We start from the raw sequence: 9,416 nt of genomic DNA on the forward strand, positions 1-9,416 counted from the left end.
CATCAAATCAAATGGGGCCTTAGAGTTGCCAAATTTTTATTCCAATAGACAGAGACATATTCACCACTATCAGAAAGACCAAAAAGAAAAGAAACCTAAAAGTATTTAACAACAATAAAGAGGAGCTGTAATTCTTAAGCCTTCTACCACTTAACAAAGGAATCGAGTTGAGATCAATGAAAAGCATCCAAAAATCTTAAATTAATGCTTTTAAACATTGAAAAAATACTTGATTGTTTCGTTAAGCTTTTGAATGAGTTGAAAGAGAGGAAATAATAAATAATAGAAAGGCACTTTTCTTGGTGTATTCTTGCAGGCCTTTTTTGAAGGTTTTTGGAGCTTCGCGTTCGTTTTGTGCAGGATACGATAGCGGTTGGAAGGGCTGTGCTGAAGGTGCTTTATATTCCCTTTCCTTTTTTGCTCGTAGAATGTTATTAGGGTATTATGTTATTTGGATTAGAAGGGAACTCCGTCTCTTAGTTTTCTTTTGGATTTTGATTGTAGCTCTTCAGAGCAGTAGTGAGCTGGAGGTCCCTTTAAGGACCTTGTACCTTTTTCTTTTATTAACGCGTATGCCCGTCAGTAGATTTTAACAAAAAAAAAAAAAAAAAAAAATAAATTAAAAAAATTAAAATTTGGTTTTAAATAAAAACCTGTGAGCCAGTTTTTTTTTCCTATAATCCAAATTAATCTACTTGAGATCTTTCATAAAATTAAGAATAAGCAAAGCGAAATTAATAAATTCGTACAAGAATTACAAAATATAAAAAAAAAAAAAAAAAAGTTTTAACAGCTAAAACATATATATTGGTTTAAATAATGTTGATAGAAATGATAGAATATGATGCTAATTATTTTCTAAAGAATTATATTGAATTGAATCATTTAGCCCAAATGGTGAAAATTTATATAAACATAATAATGTAATTTTCTAGTAATATTATTTATTTTGGATCTCACATGGGATAACCAATAACTAGGATGACTATACATGTGTAAATGATTGTTCCGTTTCTAGAATTAACACCTTTTATGTTATATATCTTTTTAATATCTTACTTTCGATAAGAAAATTTCATGTTATATGCAGAATGTGATTGATTTTTTATCAATTTTGAGAATTATCTATTGAAATGTATCCTTAATGGGGTGCTTTCAATGTTTGTCATAATTTGTTTCTTAGTCAATATGAAGTATAAGCATGATGTGAAAGGGACTATAATCATTTGCTTTCTTTCATAAAATATAGCTTTTAAAGGTTCTTCATGTTGTTGATATGAATGATGCATATCCTTCAGTGTTCTAGGACTTGTAGGCCGTGACTTCTTTATAAATACTTTGACTAGCCATGGATTAAATGTTTTTTTGGGACATTTAGGCCATTTAAGGCAAACTCACACACACAACGCATACACAAAGACTCGAACCCAAGACATCTTAGTTGGAAGCCTAAGCTCTCAACCAACAAGACAAGATGAGCTGTGTACAATGGATTATTCTTGCCTAATTAGCACCTTTATAGGTACCTTAGCATTAAACATCTCAAAATAATTCTTAGAAGATGGGTGAGACATCACTTATTGATTATTATACAGACTAAAAAGAAATAATTAGCTTAAAAGAATACAATAGCCATCAAGAGGATCATTCTTTAGATGGTTGTAAAATATTGATGAAATAAAATGCAATTCTATAACCCTTCTAGATGTTCTCACAAGAACAAAAAAAAAAGTATCAATAACTATCATTCAAGAGTGATCAAATTTATTCACAATTTCTCAATCAACTTTTCAACTATTGCCATCTTGGCATCTCAACTTCTTTTCCCTTTCTTGATATATTCCTTTTTTATATCAACTATTGATGCAAACTTTGTTCTTCTTTTCTTTTCTGTTTCTAATAAATCAATGCTTGTAACTATAAATTACATGAGCTTATTATTCAAATAATTCAAATTAGAATATTCTATCTTAATATGGAAACTAGAATTACACAATATTAATAATGCATGACTAAAAAGATTATAAAAATTATAAAAGTTTTATTTGAATGGAGATTTGATACATCCCCATCTTCAACAATAACAACATTAATTTCCAAATGGTTAGCCGTAGAGTTCAGATGAGATCCGCTGCATTGGTGTTGGTATGATAGCACCCTTGATGTATCCTCTTCTATTATATCTATATATATAACTTAAATTTTAGAGGAAAATTTATGATAGAAAGACATATATTGCACTCAAAATTTAGAACTTTTATTTGGTCAGGTGAACATATGTAGAGCTACGTCCAGTCGGCACTAAGATTGCATGCACAAAATGAGAAATACCGAGCAATACCAATAATAACGAGAAAATATCATTAGGTGAAGACGAAATACCGAGTTATACCAAAAAAATACTGACAAAAACTCGGTATTTTTTGTATAACTCGGTATTGCTCGGTATAACTCGGTATTGGTCTTCCCAGAGCGGTATTCCTCCATATTATCAAACAATACCTATCAATACCGATCAAATACCGAGCAAAAATTGAGTAACAAGCATCTAACCGGAGTCAGAGGACGTAATAATTGTTCCAAAATTTATGTCTAAAATTTATAACTATGCTGCACACGAATCAATAGAAATTTCTCTTATAAAATTTATTTTCAAAAACATGAATTAATCTTTAATGTGGTATAAAAGTACATGGAAACCTCAAGCTATTGGATAAGTAGCTGAAATTGCAATGCCACACAAGCCTTCAGCAACCTCAACGTTTCTTTGCATCCTTATATATCCTTCCTCTCCCCATGAAGTCCCCCACGAGTTCTTCACCAGCTAGTAATCCGTCCCGCACGGTCCGGTGAATAGACCGCCGGAGTAAAACGTGAAGTCCCAGCCACCTGCATCGATCACGACCGACATAGGTTGGTTGGCCGCCGCCTTCATCAGCGAAAGCTCGCTGTTCTCCGGAACGTACTCGTAGCCTTTAATAGTGGCTACGGCTTCAGAGGTTTGGCAAGTTCCTGCAGTGGCGGTGTAGGGATAGTTGGTGGCGGATGTGATGCCCCTATTTCGGATGATGAAGTTGTAGGAGCCTTCGAGGGTGCCACCGCTGCAGCCATGCTCGTTTCCGTTGACGTCGCAATCCATGAGCTGCTGCTCTGAGAGGGAGATGAGGTTGCCGGTTCTGAGCTTGGTGATCCCCTCCGTTACTGCCACAGCTGAGAAAGCCCAACAAGAACCTGCATGAATGATATATGTTTATATATATTGTGATCAACAGGTTTTGTTCGGGCCAATCCGTTTACGCCTGGGCCAACTCGGATTGGATCCGAACGCAATCGGTTGACATGAATTGACACTTCTATATAGAATCAACTAAATAGAGTTGGAGCTAACAATTAATTGTGAAATAATCTTATTTTTGATGAGCCGTTGGATTCTAATGTTGATCAATTTATGACTTTTCTTTTTGATCGGATGGATAGAAATAGTCTTATTATAAAAAATAATTTAAATTTATGTATCTTAATTTAAGTCAAAAATCTTATGAATGTAGGAAGTAATATTGTTGAAAATTCATCCAATCTTTGTTATAATTGGTCATCTAATTTTCAGGTAGTGCTCCATATATTTTTTTTCAAGTATTTTATAACTGTATCTATATATAGAGAAAAAATTCAAAATATGAGTGAATCGGTCTTTCAACTGAGTTTGTCTAATTTTAAAGCTACTCGGCTGAAATTGGTTGGAACTGGCTGTTAATTATGAATCAGTATGTACCACATGTTGAGCCTTGTTATTTAACGGGAGTGACGGCGCCCATGCTCCTCCAATCCATAGCATCCGGCTCGTTCGTCATGTTTCCATAATGGAATTAATAATTCTTCTGTTTTCGGAAATGAGCGCTCGACGAAGCCATTTAATGAAGAACTGAACTCATCGTTACTAAGATCAGCGAACTGGTTCACGGCGAGCCTGTACTTCCGATCACCATTGGCGTTAGCAGAGTCAATGTACTCTACGTTGGCCTTGAAGATGCTGAAGCGGCGCTCCCTTTCTGCAAATATGTTAATGGTGAAGTTTAGCTGTGTGGATTCCTAATATATAAGCTGCGATTGGATATATATAGTTCTGAAGCTGTTTTTGAATGTTTACAGCAAATATATACATATTGATATAATTTTCACATCCTGGAAAATGACATTGATCCGCTGGTTAATTTTAATGAAGTAACTGTGAATATATTTTTGAATGACAACGTTTATTTATTTATAATAAATCTCCTGCTTTTGTAATTTGATCTGGTATGGATCTGCCCTCTGATTCTTGCACTGATTCTACAGATTCTTGAAAACTGCTTGACAGAATACCTGTATTCAAGAAGAACTACAAAGAAGAGCAGCAGAAAAGAATAGAGAAAACAGATAATATGGTGCAGAATGGAATTCACTTATGCATTTTCATATATGTATTTCGTATACAAAAAGAGAGTATGATATCTTCTTATGGAGGCCACCATCTGGTGGTGAAGGTGGCTGCCACCGTAGTGGAGGAGTGTTTTGTAAAGGTGGTTGCTGAACAAAGCTGTAGTGGTGGACTAGTGGAGAATTATGGTGAAATGGATGCGCACTGATCATTCATTAGCATATATATTAGCGCCCCTGAAATTAAAGATCCGGTTGATGGAGAGTTAATTTGTCGTTCATTTTGTTAAAGTGTGTTATAGGTGATTTTTGGTTAAGATATCAGCTGATTGATCCATTATGTCAGTATGGTGTATGAAGATTTCATTTGAGCTGATGCGGTCACAGATGAAATGGTATTCGATTTCAATGTAATTTATAGAAGTATGAAATATCGGTTTGTTTGCTAGAGCCATGACAGATATGTTTTCACAATAGAGGGATGTAGGTGTGATGAATGTATATGGAAATCATCAAGTAGGCATTGAAGCCATACAATGTCTGATGTAGAGGAGACTAGAACATGATATTCGGCCTCTGTGGAAGATTTTGCTATTATCGATTGTTTCTTTATTCTACAAAAGAGTAGTTTAGGACCAACATATGAGAAATAGTCTAAAATTGATTTTCTGTCAATTGTATCGGAGGCCCAATGTATGAAGGCATTATTCGTGTGAGTTATAGTAAGGTATTGTAGTGATCCAACTATTTGGCGATAAAGGGTAGGGTTGGAGAATGGTTTTATCGTTATATGTTGTAGCCGAATGTTTAAGAGATGCAGGAGTTACTACTGGTTTAAAATCTTATCATTAGCATAATTGGTTTGTTGTAGGAAGTTAGTATTGGAGGTGGAGGAAATTTGAATGCCAAAGAAGTATGAGACCTGGCCAAGGTCTTTAGCAAAAAATTGGCTTTGATGTTTTGTAGGTAGGTTTGGAATGAATGAGAGCTAATTGCTTATAATGAGTATATCATCAACATAAAGAAGCATGTAAATATAAGCGGTAAAATGCGCATTGGAAAAGCAGTCCCTGAGCAAAATAGGCCGCCGGAAATATTTTTGATAGAATAATTCTGCCAATACAATTTTCAGCGGACTATTTTGCACTGAAAATAAAAAAGAAAAAAAAATCAATAATAAAAAGGAGAAATACACGACCAGCTACCCGCAACTCGGCCAACCCACGGGCTGCACCAGCTTGCCCCACACAAATGCACTCCAGCTAAACTGCCTGTCCTCCAGACCCACGCCAACTCGCCCGTGGGCCAGCCGACCCGCACAATACCTTGACCTCAGCGAAATTCAAGCACCCATCGACCCTCCATCAAGAAGCAAACCAATGCAACACTTAACCAAAGCTGTTTCTTTTATTTTTTTATTCTATTTAAACTAAACTGAATACTAGTTTAATTAATTTAATTAATGTAATTTAATTTAATAAATTTATTTTAACAATGATTTATTAATTATTATTTAATTAATTTAATTTAATAATATGTAATTTAAATAATTTTATTTAATAATAAGTTATTAAATTATTTATCTTAATTTAATGAAATAATTAATTATAAATATTTATTATAGTCTTTTTTCATAAAATAATTAATTTTCGTTGGAAAGTCCATCGAAAATAAACCCACTAGAAAGCCAATAAAAAATTATGCCGGAAAATCCGTCGAAAATGTTCCATCGGTAATCCGTCGGAAAAGCCGTCAGAATTTGTGACGAATTTATTTCCGCTGAAAATTTTGCCGGAAATGTGTTATTTTTCTGTGGTGTTCTTTTAGGCCATAGAGAGCTTTTTGGAGTTTGCATACATGATAAAGATAAAGAAGTTTGATGAAACTAGGTTGTTGAGCCATGTAAATAATTTCTTGGATAGAACCATGAAGGAAGGTGTTTGAGATATCAAGTTGATTGATAGGCTAGTTATGGTGAAGAACAGCATTGAGGAGGAGAAAAACTGTGGGCATCTTTGCTACTATACTAAATGTTTGGTTGTCGTCAATGTCATATTATTGTTTAAAGCCTTGAGCGACAGAGCGGGCTTTGCGGCAATCAATTAAACCATCAAGTTTGAACTTTGTGTAAATGTAAAGGAACATACTAGTATTTGTTTGTTTGCTCATGATGGAATTAGAGACCAAGTACCTTTATGTTGGAGAGCTAGGAATTTGGTGGACATTACTTGGTGGTAATAAGAAAATTGGATGCTTTAGAGAAGCAGGTGTCACGCCCTAGGATCTAAAGTAGAAAAATTTTATTTTTAGTTTCTTTCTCTTTCTTTTCTTATTATCTACAACCAATATTCATTTACAACTAGATCAATTTTATATCAAGAGCTGAATAATTGCATTAATAAAAAGAAATAAACAACAAGAAAATATAAGTATATTACTACCATCAATATGTAAATTCCAATAGAAGCTCAAAAAACTCGAAAACATATATACAATAGCCATCACTAACTATAGAATACTACAACAAAAACTTAAAAAAAATCAAACTGATCATCACTATTTAGCCTTATATAATAGTCAACTATATTTACCTTAAACTATATAAAACTCACATAATGATCATAAAAATCCAACAAATAACCGAAACTCTATCACAGTATTTAATGCAAAGTAAAAGACTAAATGTGCATGTTTCAGTCCCAGTCATTATAAATCATCAATTAATACGAGCAATTTAAAATTTCAAAATAAAATAATAAAATGATTATGATCAGTGAAATGAAAAAAAAAATCAAATTATAAGATATATGATAAATAGTAATATATCAAGCTATAAGTAAAATCAATAAAGACACTATCACCCAATGAGTCATGTCACTTTGATATGCAATATTGTATCATTACTAATGCTAGTATTATTTCAATTCTATATATCAATTACTTTAATGCACTATCATGTAATTTCAATCGTGAATGCACAATATAGGAAATTTAGCTATTATCGGCAGTTAACGATTGATTTCTGAAGGTTTTATAAAAAAATGGTGGCTTTCCAGCGGTACAAAAATCGCTAGAAAAAAATGGCGTAGGAAACGATTTTCGGTGGCCTTTTCAAGTGGCTTTAGTAACTGGCGGCTTTCCAACGGCATGACGGTCGGTGGTTTCCGACAGTGGTAACGCCAGTGACCGCCAGTTAGTTATCGACAGCGTACCAACTATCAAAATCACTGGTAAAATTCGTGGCTAAACTATTGGTGCATCGCCGGGTGACCGTCAGCAACCGCCGGTAAACCGCCAGTTAATCACCAGCGGCTTACCAACTGTCAGAACCGTAAGAAGTACCGGCAGCTAAACCGCCGACATCTCATCGGATAACCGCCGCCTAGCATCGGTAAACCGTCAGTAATTACCGGTGGCATGATTAAAATTTTGGTGGCTTATAAAAGCTATATGGTATCGAGTTTCCGGCGGCGGAACCGCCGGTTAGCTGCCAGAAACCTGTAGCATCTGGAAAAAAATTGACAGTCTCCCTTATAATTTACTGAATTTTTCCCTAAAGTCTAAACCTGCACAAAGTAGACAACAAAGTTCTAACATATATGGGCAACACGCCACTATAATCAATAACAACTATTATAAATTCTACAATGTTAATCAAAACAATAAACTCATAAAACAAAAGAAGAGTACTAATATTTAAACTCAACAAATAAAGTCATTGAATTACACATAACAAGTTCATCAAACCAAATGTTTAAACCAAATAAGTTCACACATAAGTTTATCAAAAAAATAAGAGTACTAATCATCCTCCATGTCCTTGCTGTCTTGTGATGCATGTGGCTGCTCTTGCTCTTTCTTCTTTTGATTTTTATCTCTATAGGATCGCATCTCTACTTGTATCTCATTTTTTTGAATATTTCTCATCTGTTTTATCTCTCTCGTCAGTACTGCAACCCTCTGACTTACAGTTTCTTTTGCTCCACTTGGATCATAAAATGCTGAGGTGGATGAACTAGCCTCATAAGCATAGCTTTGCGAACCCAAGCCATATACCCTCCCCCTCTGCCTTCCTTCAACAACATCTGATCATGTATGATACTTAGAATATTGGGTTGATCATGAAGATGATCCCTCACTAGTAGACTGATGACTTTCCCGAGCTAGTATAAAATCATCCTATGAGAATAAATCCATAAAATATATTGATATTAAAATGAGTTTTTTTTATATTAAATTTATATAACAAAACTCTAAAAAATTATACTCACATGATATTTTTTTAGCTTTTTCATCAACTCACTGATGGTCAGCTTGATGTTGGTGAGTCCTCATATGTAACTCCAGTGGTATGGGCTCCTGACCAAGAAATTCTTTCTAAAAATAAAAGATATATTTAAAATAATATACAAATATTTATTAAATTAATTCAAAGCTTTTACCAGTCATCATCTATATTTCGTATGAGGAATAGATCCACCAGTATAAAGGGAGATTCTTAAACCCCCACAATTAGATGCTCTATTATGCTTATTTTTCTTTCTTATTTTTCTGAACTCAGGGTTTGCCCAAGCTCTACTCAAATCTGCCCATACGCTCTCTCTAATCCATATTGGATGCTACCCATACTTTCTAATGTCCGTGAATATGTTCCTAAGATGGGTTGATCTCTCCTCTCAAAATTTGATCTGATCCTTATGCTATGCTCAGACAACCACCTAAAATATTTCTATAAAAAAATATAGGCATAATAAATAATATTGATACAAATTAAATTAAATATTTTAATTTAGGCCAAATAAGTATACCTAAAATTTGCTAAACCACATATCCCTAACTTTCTTTTGGATCTTCTTTCATGATAGGTAAGGAGCATCATATTTGCTCCTTATGATATACCGAATCTTGTGGGTAGGTGGCCTTGAAGGTTTGAAGTTACAGGTTAAATTTTTTCTCAATAACATATAAGATATCAAATTATAATAAACTTAATAAAATAA

The 9,416-nt window shown here is 33.9% G+C and overlaps 1 pseudogene; it reads right to left on the bottom strand.

Moving 5' to 3' along the window:
• Positions 1 to 2,701: 2,701 nt before the first annotated feature.
• LOC110115294 lies at positions 2,702 to 8,865 on the bottom strand (annotated as a pseudogene).
• Positions 8,866 to 9,416: the final 551 nt, after the last annotated feature.

This window comes from Dendrobium catenatum, unplaced genomic scaffold (assembly GCF_001605985.2).
Source record: "Dendrobium catenatum unplaced genomic scaffold, ASM160598v2 fragScaff_scaffold_261, whole genome shotgun sequence".
Taxonomy (NCBI): Eukaryota; Viridiplantae; Streptophyta; class Magnoliopsida; order Asparagales; family Orchidaceae; genus Dendrobium; species Dendrobium catenatum.